Consider the following 16,366-nt stretch of genomic DNA (forward strand, 5'->3'; position numbering starts at 1 on the left):
ATGGTTCTGTTTTCCATGCATACTTAGGACTCTTACTCCTAGCGGGTGTATATCGATCTCATGGGGAGTCTACAAAAAGTTTGTGGGATAAAGATACTGGGCGAAACATATTTCGAGCAACCATGTCTCATGAAACATTCTGTAAGATATCACGTGTCCTGCGATTTGACAAGAAATCTACTAGAGAGGAAAGACGACGTACTGACAAACTTGCCGCAATTCGTAGTATTTGGGAGAAGTGGGTAGAGGTCCTTCCTAAACTGTATAATCCAGGAGAAAATGTTACTGTTGACGAGCAGTTAGTAGCATTTAGAGGTCGCTGTCCATTCAAGCAGTATATCCCAAGTAAACCGGCAAAATATGGGATCAAAATATGGACCATGTGTGACAGCAAAACTTCATACGTACTGAAAGCCCAAATTTATACAGGAAAGGTGAGTGGAGCGGCACCAGAAAGAAATCAGGGAATGAGGGTGGTATCTGATCTCACTTCTGAGTTACGTGGTCAGAATATCACGTGTGACAACTTTTTTACGTCGTACAATTTGGGGCAGCTGCTTCTGAAAAGGAAATTGACTATGTTGGGAACTATACGGAAAAATAAGCCGGAGCTTCCACACAAAATGACCAACAAGGAGGTACACAGCTCTTCATTTTACTTCACAAATGACACTACTGTGGTTAATTATATTCCTAAGAGACACAAGAATGTTGTACTTATGAGCACTCTCCACCATGATGCGGAAATCAGTGACAGGGCTGATAAGAAGCCAAAAATGATTTTGGACTATAATTCAACCAAAGGTGCTGTAGACACGCTTGATCAGTTATTAGGTACATATACATGCAAACGAAAAAGTAATAGGTGGCCAATGATAGTTTTCTACAATATTCTTGATGTTTCTGCTTATAATGCATACGTTTTGTGGATTTCGGTTGACCCTAATTGGAATGCAAGCAAATTGACTAGAAGGAGAATATTCTTGGAGGAACTTGGAAAGTCACTGATAAAAGAACATATTGCATCAAGAACGCATTTCCCAAGAACAGAAGATTCTTTGAGAATGGTCACAAGCATCCAAAACCCGAATGATGTGGGTGGTGTGTCAGAATCGGTAACAACAAGAAAATCTACAAAACGTGCACGCTGTAAGTTCTGTCCATCAAGTAATGACAATAAAACAAACATGGTGTGTGGAAAATGTAGTAAACATATTTGCAAGAAACATGTAACCTACTTGTGTCCACAGTGCAAGCAGTAAGAAAAGAACTGTAGTATTTTATAAGATGATTGTATTGAAAATTCTGTTGTTTCAAATTTATGTGAATACTTGTGCCTAAACTACAATCAGTAAGAAGAGAGGATTCTAAAGTTGTAGTGCTTTCTATGTTGGAATGTAATAAAAAAACTGTAGTGTGTTCTGTACTGTAGTGTGCTCTAAGATGAATATCTGTAATGACAACTGTCTGTTGTTAGAAAATGTCAATACTTACGTCTAAACTGTCAACAATAAGAATAGAAGTATGGAAAAACTGTAGTGCTTTCTAAGTTGAATGCCTGTAATGGAAACTGTCTGTTGTTTCAAATTTATGTGCATATTTAAATGAAAAATATCCCTCAATAAAGTTGTATGCATTGTTATTATTATTATTATTACCATTATTATTATTATTATTATTATTATTATTATTACTAACAAGGTACTGGAATAGAACAACAATGTCGATAGCTAAAACTGTACCAAAATTTATGTTTCTAAAGCATTTTGATATGTCGGGTCATATTGACCCGAACAGTATATATGTCAAGTAAAAGTGAACAGAACAGCAGGGTTAAACCCGCAAACCGCCCGCCAGAGCGTTGTTTCACCATGTATCAATATTATCCTTAATTTTGAGCATGTGTGTGTATGTCCCCCAGTAACTGGCTGGGAACGTGCTTTGATAGGGCAGAAGAATATGCCACCTCCATTAGGACCACGGCTAGTAAAGCACTGTGGTGATCAAATAAACCTTGTAGTTTATGATAGCTTTTCCTCCGGGACCGCTTAATGACTCGGAAGCTGAACTAATAATGTTCATACATTGTTGTCGTCTTCCTCCGACTAAAAATCGTCACTACAGTCCCTACATTCTTAAATCATACACTTTAGGTATAGCATGATTAGTAGGATCCTGTGCCACCAGGGAGCTGTTACACCTGGCAGTCCACCCTCGCTTAAAATAGGAGAAACACTGACTGTTTTGCAGCGATGCAGGCCGTATGCAGCTATTCTAATTCCAGGCCTGTGGCTCTGTCATTCGTACGCTTATGTTATTGCGCTATACTCACTGCTTTCCACTTGTTTCCACCCAAATGATAGAACATAAAACAAGGTATGTGGCACATAATCCACCCTTATTCTAGCTAGTAGCAAGATGTACAACGCGTTCCGCTTACTGCAAAGTTTGCCAGGTTGCGACACGTGTCCGCTCACGGCAGCGCCTCCCAACTACCTGGTAGAGGTGGCAAAAAATAACTTAACTGATAGAAATAACCGGTTACTGAGAAGTATCAGTATTCTAATAACTGATACCATAAGTTATTTTAATAACTGCCAATAGTTCATCGCGCCATCTGTTGACCGAAGATCGTAATACGCTTTCGCGTCATCTGAAATCTGGCCACAAAGGAGAGGGACGGCCCACCTAGTAGGTGTTCTACAGCACAAAGAAATAACTGAGAGACTGTGCATCATCTGTTTATATAAGTGTGTACTGCTCTTTCGTGCGCCCTACTACTGTCCGCAAAAACGCAGTTTATGTCAGCGCGGTGGCTGATGGGAGCGACCTTAGAGGCGTTTCATATGAAGGATCGTTCCTATCAGCCACCACCCCCGTATGCATGGGCAGATAGTCCAAACGGAGTGACCATACGGAATTTGCGCGACCATGGAAGTAACCGTCAGACGTCAGTATTTTTTCGCGGCAGTTATCGTATCCGCTCACAGTTCTTGTTGTCTGGGAGTTAACGGGTCACTACAGGTAAGCTATGAGTTGGTAACAGTTTCCTGGACTCCAGTTAAAGGTCGTAGAAGTTGGTGATACTTCCAGAGAGGTTAGTTATTGAATTGAACAAGTATTTTCGTACCGCTACGGAAACACCCGCTGGCTATAAATCACACAGCTGTGAAGTAATTTTGTTGCGTTAATTTTGTGCAGTATAGGAAACTCATGTCAGCAGTAATACAAGATGTAGCACATCTCCAACCTTCTTAAAAAATGTACTTAATAATTTGTGGCATTACTATGAAGAAAAACACTCACTGAATTTTATCTCGTGTACAGTACAGAAAGCTATGAATTATTATAAAGAGTATGCAACATTTTAGTATTTTGTAGAGAGTTTACACTTATTGAAGTGTTTGAGTATTTTAGGTGATCTCAAGTGGAAAACTGGTGGTCTTCTCAAAGTGTACCATATCCCTAAATTTTAGTTTCAGCATGATGAAAAAGTGCCAGTGCCTTTCATAAATCAATCTAATTAAAATGTATCTTATCAACTTATGAGTACAAAAAACTTGTGTAATTTGGTGGTACTTAGCTTTGTGCCATTACTAGCCGAAAACGAGTTTACGCAGTTTGTGCACACCCATTACACAAGGAGTTTTTTATTTGATTGGTCTTTGGTCACTGACTTGGAAGAATTTTCTCCAAAGTATTAAGCACATCAATTTTATATAGGAAAATTGTACAATGTGTAGGGAAGCAGCCTACTCACGCTGTAATAAATTCACATCAGTTTCCATTGTGTGCCAGCCAGTCTGCTGTAACTAGCTCTGACGTCATAAATGTTGCGCAATACTGTGAAAATCAAGCAAAGAACCTAAAACTTTTCTAGCATGTCAGGAATAATACTAAATTAATGTGTGTTAAATATCAGTTCGATAACTTCAGCCATTTTCGAAATTTGGACGTTTTTCTGGAAAAATCATTGGCGCAACAGAAAAGAGCTAGAGACTTCAAAATTTATATTTAGATTCATCTTTCATAATGATTTAATAAAAATAGTACTTTGGATTTCACAAATTAAGATTTTAGTGGAAATTCATGATTTTGTGGCTTTCGTCTCAAAACTGAAGGAAGCAAGATAGATTAAGTAGGCTAATAAATAAGGCTAGGATGTTTAGATTTAAATAGGTTGGAGGTCCGCTATGACTATAAAGATGTGTAAGGTTTCTTTTGAATACCTATAAAATTATAGCGATAGCGGATCTCAAAAGGGCCAGTTCAGAGCTCATCTACTGCGTACAGTGTAGTTTAATTAATTCTCTCGCCCAGAGTATTTAACTTAGCCACGTCAAAATTTTATTATCAATACTTACCTGCGTGCTGAATGCACGTTTAAATTAAGAGCTTCTTCGGCCATCAGCAAAAGAGCTATAAATTATTATGTAACTTGAAGTGGTGCGTTACTAGCCCAGCGGCTAGTCGGGAGAGCCGAAAAGATCAGGCGTTCCCTTAGCCGTCCGCACCGCGGCTTTATATATAAGAACGCTGCGCGAGGAAGCAAGGCCCCAGTTCTCTCCAGACACTGAATGACACGCTATCTGTGTCGGGAGTCGCGTCGCATCAGTGTCACTGCTACAAACAGCCTCGGGTGCCGTATTAAGTTACTAGAGATACGCGGAACCATGAAAACATTTCATGTGAAGTGTTAATTCTGGAATGATTTTCATTATCTAGCTTCAGTTTGCGTATTGTCGTATTTTCACGTGCCGTCGCGGGACAGACATTCTACCAAATATTTAGCGTGGCGTTTGATGAAATATTTTCATCAAATTATGGCGAGCATTCTTTTTAACATTTAATTCGGACATTTATAGTTGCATCAGCGCATTAGACTCTGAACTGCTCTGTTAGTTAGGTTGTAGGGATACTTGTGTTTTTTATCAGTGAATTTCAGAATATACTCAACTATTTTGGAAAACCGTTTTTGATTAGAAATCCCGGACAATCTCCTAATTCCTCAGAGCTATAAGCTGCAGCTATAATAACATTCTCAGATAAAGTGGGCACTAGGATCTCTAATTACTGGATCCATGTTTTATTAAATCACTTTCTGGGTGCCAAAAAAGTAAATAGAGAGCCAGTGTTGAGAACGGCGAAAGACAGCATTAACAACATTCTAAAAGCCAGACACTGATTCAACATGCAAGTGTTTATACAGCAATCAGATTTTAGATATTTTTACAAACTTATCCGCCGCCCCACAAATGGGCTATTTTTCACTTTAGACGCATGTATGGAAAATTAAGCATTTCATGGAGGCATATTTGGAATGAATACATGTGTTAACAATAATAATCAGGTCAGATACTTGACATTGGTATTTAAATAAAAGTATAGATTTACTTACACTAGGGCCTACCAGTACTTGTGCATAGTACATGAACATACTTGAATAATATATGCTTTCTTTGTTTTCAGAGAGCTCAGGTCAGTTATTTTCTATTACATTAGTAAGAACGAAAAACTTTTCGTCAGGTGCATTCGTTACCATGCTGAGATTTCGTTATATACAAAACTTGGCCCTTCATCTGTCTTATTCATGAAGTAGTCTGTTATATATTTAGACAGTTACCTGTCATGATATTAAATTATTAAATTGTAAAAAAAAGTCAAAGCAGGCGGTTGACATTGACAGATGAAATACGTTGAAAAGGATGATTATTATTGCCTCATTTATTTGACAGAATGTGTACACTATTATAATATTCAAGTTAAAAAAAGGCAAAACATGGAATCGACGGGTGAAGTATTCCTCAGGACACGAAATTTTGTTACTGAGAAATTTCTGAAAACTTATTGCAAATTCGTATTCCCACATAAGTACTATTAATTCAGAATCTCACAAACTGGCTACCCAAAGAAGAATTAGATCAACAGAGGACAAAGGTGTAGTAATGACATCTGAGGTGTTTAAATCTATTAACCCTACGAGGTTAATACAACCAGTCAGCCACTGGGATTCTGGGTACAATAACGAAAAACGTAAGAGATACGCAACAAACTGAAGAATTGGAGAAATTTAATTAGTCATTCTCTCACCAAAAAATTAAGACGCTCTCGGTAGCTGAAGAAATCGAACAGTTTTCCAGATCTCACATAAAACTTCCCTCAAATGGATTATCTTTTACAGAAGTAAACAAATCTATCACGTTGCACATACTTTTGTGTTGTATACAAGGCCCTGCACTCATTACATTAAATCAACAGCACCAGTAATTAAGGTTCGAATTTTACCCACAGTATTCAGCTTAAATATTAGTTCATATTTGAAAAAGCGTGTTTTTAACTTTTCACTTTAACAGTGCTGTAGCAAAGTTTCATGTACTATCTACTGCAGTTGCAAGGATAATATTTTTAATAGCAACCGATAACCTATATACATATAATATGAAACACCAATAACCGTTCAAACATGAACTGAAATGTACTGGAGAGTTAATATGCTAAGGTTACGGCACGATTCATGCGACATTCCTGTCACTTCGCAGTACTCGCAGTAATACTGACAAACTAAACTGATGGATTCCACGTAGTTATTTAACTGTAGCCCCGTCTGGAGAATTCGATAGTGAAAAATAACTGACAGTTATTTATAATGATTAAAAATAACTGATATAAAAATAGCTGTAACCGTGATAAATGATACTCTAAAATAATCGCTTCGCCCATCTCTACAACCTGGAAAGCGTCTTGAACAAAAGGACCGGATGTACTCCAAGTAAGTGCACTCAACACGGTTACAAAGTTCCCGACAGGGAGTAGGCTATTCAGGACAGACTGATCTGTCCTTTTGAAATCTCTACCCTAGATGCCACTACAAGTGGCAAGAGCGAGTGAGAAAACTCATCATAGGCCACACTGACTGAATGAGATTACGTCTCAATAAATTAAATTTTCACTGTCTCATAATGAGTACACTTCTACGGGAGTACATTGTATCTTAATTCATCTACAGAAGTTAGTGTCAATTCAGTGTATTCAAATTATGAAGGCAAGTGTCACAAAGAGCGGTTGGGCTGGAGGCACCAAGTTGGAGGACTGCCACGCCTTCAGGCCTCACCTTACGGCTGAGCAAGAAGACAGAGAGAGGCTGCCCCACGTTGATTCAGCGCTCCCTGCAGTGTCGGCTGTACTATTAGCTGCCATGTTTTGGGAAATAATTCTGCAGTTGTTTCGAACGAAGAGTTAGTGAATGGTCTTATAAGCTATAAAGTAGCTGTATTTATTTTCGGAATCGTGCTTCCCATGTGTACCGGGTATAAATGCATGCACATATCTCGAAAAAGGAACTGAAGATAAGTGTAAATATTTTTACGTATGTTCTGTAACTGTGCTGTATTTTGTGTGCATTGATGTATTTGTTTACTTGTGTTATAAAGTTTGTTTCATCCAAGTCATCCTTCACATATACCTTAAACTATATGATATTCCGAAAATTTTGTGACAAAGGAGAAGCTTGAAAAAGGCATACTTCGTAACATCTCCGAAACAGCAGTAGCATAAGATCGTAAGTTCTTGTTGTGACTGAAAAGTAAGTTACTGGGTGGAAAATATGGTGAATTATGTCTTTTTGTATGGGTATTATAAAATAAATGATTCAGTTATTAACATTTGCTATAGGCTTTACTCCAATAAATAGTTATGTGTGGACAGAAAAAATAAATGGTTCAAATGGCTCTGAGCACTATGCGACTTAACTTCTGTGGTCATCAGTCCCCTAGAACGTAGAACTAATTAAACCTAACTAACCTAAGGACATCACACACATCCATGCCCGAGGCAGGATTCCAACCTGCGACCGTAGCGGTCGCTCGGTTCCAGACTGTAGCGCCTAGAACCGCACGCACTCCGGCCGGCGTGGACGGAAAATTGCTGTATACATTCTCATATTGTGTACAAAGATGTGTTTGTTTTCTTGTCTAATACAGCTTGTTTCATATACTGGTACATTCTTCTTTACGTATACCGTAAACCAGATGATATTCCCAGAATTTTGTAAACTTAAAGAATCATGACAGAGGCGAGCAGTAAAATCTATAACATTAGCAAAGTTTCTAAAGCACAGGATCATGATTTTGACGTGACTGAAAACCTCGTTACTGATGGGAGATGTGGTCTCTGCTTTCTAAAATATTGCGAATGAAACACACACAATACTGGTGTAATATTCTACAATATTTATTATTTATTTTACGAACCGGTTTTCGGCTGTGACGCCATCGTCAGGTACAAAGGTAAGTATATGGTGCAGCGAAAGTTTCTTGAACGAAAGATTTTGAAAGATTTTGAACTAATCCATCTAAGTAGTATCTCCATTTCAGGAGCTGAAAAATGTTCCTTTTAGATTTACGAATAAAACAAGAGGGATTATTTCAGTGTAAATGCAAATGTAAGATTATTTAACTAAGGTAAAATGTGAGACACATTCGCTAATGAACTATATACAAATTATAACAGTTGATCATAGAAGAAAATAAGTTGAACAATAAACTTTGGTGGCATGTTCCAGAGATGTGGCTGAACAAAATAATCTTTTTTTAATAGGTCTTAAATTACAAACAGGTAAGATATTAGTGATATTAAGCAGGCAAGTGAAACAACTGCGATTATACAAAGCAAAACTTACACAGAAGGAGAAAAATTGTAAAAACTGAAGTAAAGAAAAATGGGGCACGTGAGTAAGAGGCTAATTCTCAACATGGCGTGGATGGGATTGTGACTGGTACTTGCTGTTAGAAGTGGCGAGTAAGGAACTGTGCCTGGTCATTAGGTACTAAGCTTAGGCTGATAGACATATGTTTATTGATATCCATTATTTCAAGTAATTCACCTTTCTTCCTTTATGGATGTAATGTAATACATGACGCATTACACCAGTGTTGTGTGTATTTCACTCATAATGTAAATAAATAATAGGAACCGACGGAACAGTCAATCATTGCTTTCTAAAATAATTGATTCTGTTGCCCTAGGCATTGCATGTTCCTTTACATTTACAGAATCACTTTTAATTGTTCATGGATTCAGAATAACTGTTTGAAACTAAAGATCTAGTGTGTCATTGCTAGTGTTGTTATGTTTAAAGGTGATAATTTAGTTGTGAATTGGCGAAACCAACGAATGTAATACCAAATAAAGTCTGTGGTAACAGTCTAACCTGTAGTATGCCCTGAAGTTTACGTTCGCCTAATATTTTATCGTACTTTGCCATATTTAATGCACTTTCCGTCATAAAAACTAAAATTTCATGGCACATACAAAAAATGTGTGTTACATTATGGACAAGTCTCCAAGTATTTTGATGCATATTATGTACACATATCGTAAATAAACTGCGAAAGATGTAAAGGGGGCATGGGATTACCTACGTAACTTTTACCAGCCATTTCGTAAAATTTAGCTCTACGTATAAACAGAGTAATCTGATTCGTGAGAAGCGTAAAGCTAATATTTTAATAAACTTGCAATCAACCAAAAACTTCACTGAATATTCTGAGTGCCTTAATCGTAATGTACCTGCTGTGTGGGGTACTGTTCCTTTCCCCCTTGTAACACAGTTTTTAATTTGAACATGAAATGAATGGAACATGCAACTAAAATTAACGTAAACTTTCTATAGAACATTCGTCACTGAAATCATAAATCTTTCACTCTATCGATGAAAACTTCAATCTGCTTTTTTAATTTTTTATTTCATTAATGAAGGTGACCAGTTTCTTGATCGAACGCAGTGAGCTCGTACTGGTATAACTCAGCACCTCTTCCATTTACACTACACCGAACTTCTGTGACAAATGACGCTGTATTTCATGTTTCGAGCTTCTGAGGGCTTCAATCACTGATACGTTTTTAACTGACATTATAACAAATCCTACCAAGAGCGATGCGTTTTTAATGAATATTCAATGCGCTGTTGCCCTAAAATGGAGTACTTTCGTACCACGCGATTTGTAAAACGAAAATAAGTAAATACGAAAATTTTTTAAATACCAATAAGACATTTCCCTTCATTTTAATACAAGAAAACGTAACAATAACGACACGTTTTCGGGAGATACTCGAAGTGCTGGTGCTTAGAAACAGTATATATTCATAGAGTGTATGTTATAACAAGAAAAAATAACAGGAAATATGAACTTCAATTGAAAACGACAAATACTGTGTGGTGTCTTGCAAGTTCTGTTTCTGATGCAGAGAGCGTTCTTGCCTCTTATTGATTCAGTCTTTCGTAGCACGTTGGCGAATTACCACGGAACTTATTTTGTGTTTCACTGGCTCCTCATCGTGAAATAAGAGGAAATGACGTCACAACACTCATATAGCTCCACGTCAAAGTTTGCTAACAAGTTCTGTGGGAAAACAGCTTGATATCGTAAATGTGAAGCCGGTAACTTACGGACTCCGCCATATTGTGGAGACCAAGACATTGTGAGCAACGTGCATGTATTGTTGTGACCTCACAGAGAACCTGCATAGGCAGAAACTGGCCAATCCTCCGTTGGCCACCATATTTTTGCCAGACTTAGAGCGGCAAGTAATATCATACTCAAAAGTATCTCAACTATCCGAATTGCGTTCCGCCTGATTTGCATGCAGCCCATATAAAGTGCCTTTCTTGCAGGTCGCAGGTCCTCTAATCTCTTTCGTAACAGTCACTGAAATACACGAGATGGTTACCACAAGAGATCCCCAGTATATGGCAATAAATCCAGAAGTAACTAACACCACGCTATTTCGAATATCAGGAAACACATAATTGGATGTGAGATAGTCCTTAAAGTTTGAAAACTCATATTCATTATAATAAGAAATATTTAAAAAGTATTTCCACTCTTATCAGCATTTGAGACAACTAATTCTTGTAGCTTTATCACATATGTCATTCAGGTATTAATATCACGGTAATTCAAATATCAGGAAACACATGGAGGTGAGATAATCCTTAACGATATTAATCTCAAATTTACTACACTAAGTTACATTGCAAGAAGGTTGTCACTCTCATTAGCACCTGAAACAACTAAGACTCGTAACTTAATTACATCAATCACTGAATAATCCGTGGTCGCAACTGATTTCATTGTGAATCAGATATTTACCAAGAATATCTGTACTTTCAAAGGTCAATGGTAATTCGTATTATTCTTCCACGCTAGCAGATTCCACGCCGCCTTACTACTCGTCGTTTGCTTGACAGTTTAAAGAAATAACAGGCTAGGAAAATGGATTAACAGTTTCAAGCGCTCTATGGAAACTTCAAGATCAGAAACGTATAAATTTTTATTTCACTATACTCAAAATGACACGTGAATCTATGTGCAGTTGAAAAGCATCACATCGCCCAGTTACCGAGCACAAAATGACATTAAGTAACTAAGGAGTTCATGAGCATCTACTTGCACACATGTTTGAACATTAAATGACATGCTGAAACGTTTTGTTCAGGATATGGGTTCAAACCCAGCATCTATACTCAATGCCACGAAGCAATGATTTCGTGACTGACCGAGATTTGAAACAGTACCGGTTATAAATGTTTACTAGGCACAAAGAGACGTGAAATATCTAATTTTTGAGCATATCAGTTAGCAAGACCCGAGTTGAAATTAGATGACGAAAATTTCAGAACTGGACCGAGTATCCCATCCAGTACCTATTGTCCCTGTTAACTAAAGAGCAAAAGCTGATAAATATGGTTCCATTCACTAATAACAAAGTAAGTGAGTATTTATAACTGAAATGACGTGATGTAAAGTTTTGTTTTGGTCATGAATTTCAACCTAATCGGATTGTTAATTACTCAAGGCAAATGTTAAATATCTAATTCTTTCAGAAGTAGTAATATGCTTCACACCTGAATGACGTGCCGAATTTTTTTATTTTTGTCTTACCAGGACTCGAAACCGGGACCAATTATTGTTATTTCCTAGCCACGAATAGGCGTTAAATGTCGATTTCTTTCATAGTAGCGAAAATCAGATGATTCAAATGGCTCTGAGCACTATGGGACTTAACATCTATGGTCATCAGTCCACTAGAACTTAGAACTACTTAAACCTAACTAACCTAAGGACATCACACAACACTCAGTCATCACGAGGCAGAGAAAATCCCTGACCCCGCCGGGAATCGAACCCGGGAACCCGGGCGCGTGAAGCGAGAACGCTACCGCACGACCACGAGCTGCGGACCGTAGTAGCGAGAAGTGCCTTTATTTTAACTGTGCTTGCAAGGAGTCGAACCCCGTACATGTTGTCCTTGCTCATTACTCATGAAGAGAGGTGGACTACCTAAATCTTTTTCACCAACAGGTAAGAGTGACATGACTGAATCTAAAGTAATGTGATGACATGTTCTACGTCTGAACGGTGGCTGAAACTGACTCCTGTCGCTATTGTTGAAAACGCATGAAGAGACGTTGAAAATGAAAATTGCTTTTCACGAATACTTAGGAGTGTGCATGCTAGAGCTTGAAATGATAAATGGAAAATTGTTGTGCTGGAACGGGATTCGAACCCAGAAAGACATCTTTCATCGAGATTATTTGTGTTTTGAATCTCAGGGAAACAACTGTATCGTCCCGAAGGAGGGACCCCACGAAAGATGAGATTCAAATCGGAATTCCAGTCCAGCATTAACTTTTTCAACATTCCATATTCAAATAAAATAAGAAACAAGTGTCCTCTGACCTTCATGATAATTCTGTGTGTGCCCATCTTTTTAGTGATGGTTGCGAGACGCGGCTGTTCGATAGAGGATGTCAATTTAAACACCTTTCAGCCGTCAATTTTCAAACTTATTTTATTAGGTAGCCAGTTTCAGCGTCTTACCACGCCATCTTCAGGCGCCTGATCGACGTGTAGGAATAATCTACCTCGATTCTGATCGAAACATGGCCCAGCAATACTGATATTAGTAGATATTTGCAACATTGACCAATCATCACCTGTCGGCAGGTGATGATTGAAGTGTTCACTGAAAATTGCGTAAATTTCGTGCGCAGAGCGGTATTCCAGCAGAATGGATAGTAAACTCAAAGGGGAAGGGGAACCTTGAATATAGGAGAAATGACGACTCGTACTGAAGCACACATTCGTTTTCACGTCACTGAATTATCGTTACTTGATGATTTGATATGTTTTTACACAAAGTATAACGACACAACGATGTTAGGCAATGACTATACTTGGGGGCGGCATGAGACCTAAGACCATCGGTCAGTATGTTGCAGCATAGAAAAGGGCAGGAACATGTGTTTAACTATACAGTTTAACTAAACAAACACAACATGCCGAGCCGCCTGCGAAGATCGCTACAACATCCACACTGACTGCCGCAATGTTCTGGCCGTGGTAGAGCTGATTTGGAGTGACGATCGCTGCACTTTATCCTCCTCCGATGCTCCATGAGACACCGACAGATTTCATTCAGTGCGTCACATATTTCTGCACCGTCCAACGAATAAAATGCGCACCTTGTTCACATTCAAATGCCGTGACTATCGTTTCTTGAAAGCTGTACGGTAGATAAGTGTCATGATCCTAACAGAGTGTCTCCGATTTCGTTCGATATCTGTTGACATGCACTCTAGAATTGATCGTACTAGTGTACACTCTGCCATTTTTTCTTTACCACTAAATAGCATTTTCCGAGAACCCTCCCAGAAAATCTAAGTTTCAATCCACTTCTCCTACTAGATCAGTTTCAGTTTTCGTTCCGTAGACCCAAAACTGAGATGTGGAGCGTGTCAGTAAGAATAACGTAAAAAACATAGAACTTTTTAATATAATAGTCGTTCTCACTTCCCTGATCATTTGTCAGTAGGTTGTCAAGATATGTGAATACATTACAGTAAACTGGAACTGCTAATATTTACAGAATTAATACACTATCAGAATGAAACAATTATCCACGTTTAACAAATTTATCGTACACAAAATACCTAATACTGACTGTTGTTCCCAAGTTCTGTCAAAACTGAAATCTAACAGACAATTTCACTTAGGCGTGGAGGTCATGTCCAAACACAGCGCCGGCAACCTGAATGATCTAAGTGCGACGAGTTAGACATCCAGCACAGGATTTTTTGACTCTAAGTTCAGGAAGCAACGTCGGCGGAAGCAGCCGTTGAAAGCAAATGGGAGTGCTTGAACCTTTGGAAAGCATACCCAATAGGATGTAACACTGCACAGACGGAATGCTTCTTGGCAGGCCTGGTGGAGGGCAAGGCACATACATTTCTGGTAGACGCGGGTGAGCACGTGTCAGTCGTCAGTCTGGACCTCCTAGGGCACGTGACAAATCACGTTGAGTTGGTGACAATAACATAGAGTCGTTAGGTACAGCGCTGATCGGTTTTAGCATTGGAACTAAGAGTTTTTGGGCCCATATGGAAGTGTTAGTGCAAGTAGATGAAGGTCATTCAGCGATTCTTGGGCTAGAGTTTCTAGACAAACATCGTCCTAAAATAGACCTTTCGCAGTATACAGTAGATATCGGTGGGACTTGGTTTCCAGTGGGCAATGTCGCAGGGCACATCCCTAATGAAGGTGTTGCCGACTAAACTGTGCACACGTACCCTAAAAGTTGGTTCCTATGATACACTGATGAGCCAAAACATTATGACCACCTGCTTAATATCTTGTTTGTCCTATTTGGAACGAAGTACATCACTGATTCTGCATATCAGATAGGTTTGTGGAGATATCTGGTCTTAGATGTCATGTAATTCGCCTAAATAACGGGGCGCTGATTTGTGTACACGGTGATGGCATCTGGTTGAGACCAAGATAGGTTCTATAGGATTTACATTAGGCGACTTTGGTCGCCGAGATATCAACATGAGTTCACTATAACGCTCCTCAAAACACTGTAGCACCGTTCTGGCTCCGAGAAGAGGACAGTTATACTGCTAAAACATGACATCGCCGTCGGGGAAGATCCAAAAAAGGTTCAAATGGCTCTGAGCTTTATGGGACTTAACATCTGAGGTCGTCAGTTCAAATGGTTCAAATGGCTCTGAGCACTATGGGACTCAACTGCTGAGGTCATTAGTCCCCTAGAACTTAGAACTAGTTAAACCTAACTAACCTAAGGACATCACACACATCCATGCCCGAGGCAGGATTCGAACCTGCGACCGTAGCGGTCTCGCGGTTCCAGACTGCAGCGCCAGAACCGCACGGCCGAGGTCGTCAGTCCCCTAGAACGTAGAACTACTTAAACCTAACTAACCTAAGGACATCACCCACATCCATACCCGAGGCAGGATTCGAACCTGCGACCGTAGCGGTCGCGCGGTTCCAGACTGAAGCGCCTAGAAACGCTCGGCCACGCCGGCCGGCTGCCGGGGAAGACATCAAGCGTGAAGGGATGCAGGTGGTTCGCAGCTATCAGCGTGTCTCCGATTACTACCGCAGGTCTCATGAAAGCGCAGGAAAATGTCTCCCATAGCATAATACTGCTCCTACTAGCCTGCGTCTGTAGCGCGCTGCACGTTTCGAGCCGCCGTTCACCTCGATGACGGCGTTTGTGGCCACGACCATTTATCTATTGTGGCAAAAATGTGATTCACACGAAGAGCCGACACGTTTCCACCGATCGACGGTGGGATCACGATGGTGCCGTGCCTACTGCAATCGTAAATGACGATGTCGTTGGGTCAGCAAGTGAACACGTAGGGTTGGTCAGCCGCGGAGCTCCATGCTCAACAATGTATGATGCAGGGTGTGCTCCGAAACACTTATACGTGCACCAGCGTCGTGCTCTATCGGCAGAGATGTCACAGGTGACCATCCACACTACTTTACAGAGCAGACAAGTCTCAGAACCCTACGTTCTGTGAAAAATCGTGGACGACAATCATTTAACGCCTAGTGGTAGTTTCACTGTCCTTCTATCTCTTTCCGTAGATGCTCACGACAGTGGCAAGCCTACATTTGACCAGCTTCGCTGTTTTCGAGATACTCGTTCACAGGCTCTGCATAATAATAATCTGCCCTTTGTCAAAGTCGCTTACCTCAACGGATTTGCCCATTTGTAGCCTATATCTTCGCTAGGGTGATCACCCATCCGTGTTTGCTCCGCTTACATACTTTTGTTACCATGTCATGTGCCCGCAACGCCACCAGGAGGCATCCAACGTCGCGATGGGCAGTGGTCATAATGTTTTGGCTAACCAGCGTAGAATACCAGCAGGAAAGAGAAGTTGGAGAGGGTTTCAGCTGATACCAATTTGCCACGTGAAGCATTGTATGTGGTAGAGCCACTGACAGATAATACAGAGTTAGAAAAAATGCACTGCGTTGTGCGCGCA

This window comes from Schistocerca americana, chromosome X (assembly GCF_021461395.2).
Source record: "Schistocerca americana isolate TAMUIC-IGC-003095 chromosome X, iqSchAmer2.1, whole genome shotgun sequence".
NCBI classification, from domain to species: Eukaryota; Metazoa; Arthropoda; class Insecta; order Orthoptera; family Acrididae; genus Schistocerca; species Schistocerca americana.